The sequence below is a fragment of the Cynoglossus semilaevis genome, chromosome Z (assembly GCF_000523025.1).
Source record: "Cynoglossus semilaevis isolate Cse_v1.0 chromosome Z, Cse_v1.0, whole genome shotgun sequence".
NCBI classification, from domain to species: Eukaryota; Metazoa; Chordata; class Actinopteri; order Pleuronectiformes; family Cynoglossidae; genus Cynoglossus; species Cynoglossus semilaevis.
This window is the reverse complement of record NC_024328.1, coordinates 1156440-1157534: the sequence shown is the minus strand read 5'-3', so window position 1 is coordinate 1157534 and position 1095 is coordinate 1156440.

Sequence of the window (1095 nt, the reverse complement as noted above, 5' to 3'; positions counted from 1 at the left end):
ATGATGGCTTGGTAAAATAGATTTTTTTTTTTTTTACAATTTTGGTGTAGCAGTCAGGCCAGGGGGCATTCTGATCACAGTCAGTCCAATGCAAGGGTTTTAAACTAATTTTGGTTTATGGGCCGCTACAATCTAAATAGATGTCCAGTGGGTTGGACCAGTACAATTAAAACATAATTACCTATAAATAACATGTATTACATAAATCTTAATTATGTTATTATAATTATATATAATGAAATATACATTTACAAACATTTCCTTAACATGAAGTGTTTGTGTATTTGTTTTATTTTCAAAATTCATAAAGTGGGCCAGATTTAAAACCCAAGCAAGCTGGTTTTGGTCCACGGGCCATATTTTGACACCCCTAGTCTATTTTCTCATAATCACAAAAATGGCCTCTCTTTACATCTGACGCGAAATGTTCAAACAGCAGCTCACCAACAGATAAAGGAATCTAATGTGAGGCTTAAATAACTGTCATACAGGTAAGGAAACCCTGTTCAAGAGTCCCAGCAATAATGTTGTTCTTTAACATCATCTACAACTAAAAACAGTCTTCTGATGAAAGAGAAATGCTTTCTCTGTTATTCTCATCACTTTGGAAAGAAAAATGTTTGAGACCTTCCTGAGTCACAATACACAATAGTCTGTGTATAATATTGTTGAAGCACAATTATTTCAGATGGACTCTGCTTTTGTCTGTCACAGCCTTCAGACTCTAGCTGAAGCATTCCTCCACACACACAGTTTAACTGTATTCCGTGAACAACACATGGACATGATGTACTCCCAACACAGCTTCTTCTTCTTCTTTCGGCTTTGTCCCTTTTTTCAGGGGTTGCCACAGCAAATCATTGATTTCCATCTCTCCCTGTTCTCTGTATCTTCTACTCTGACTCCAACTACCTGCATGTCCTCCCTCACTGCATCCATATATCTCCTCTTTGGCCTTCCTCTCTTTCTCCTACCTGGTAGCTCCATCTCTAACATTCTTCTACCAATGTATCCACTGTCCCTCCTCTGCACATGTCCAAACCATCTCAATCTGGCTTCTCTAGCCTTTTCTCCTAACCTTCCTGTCTGTGTTGT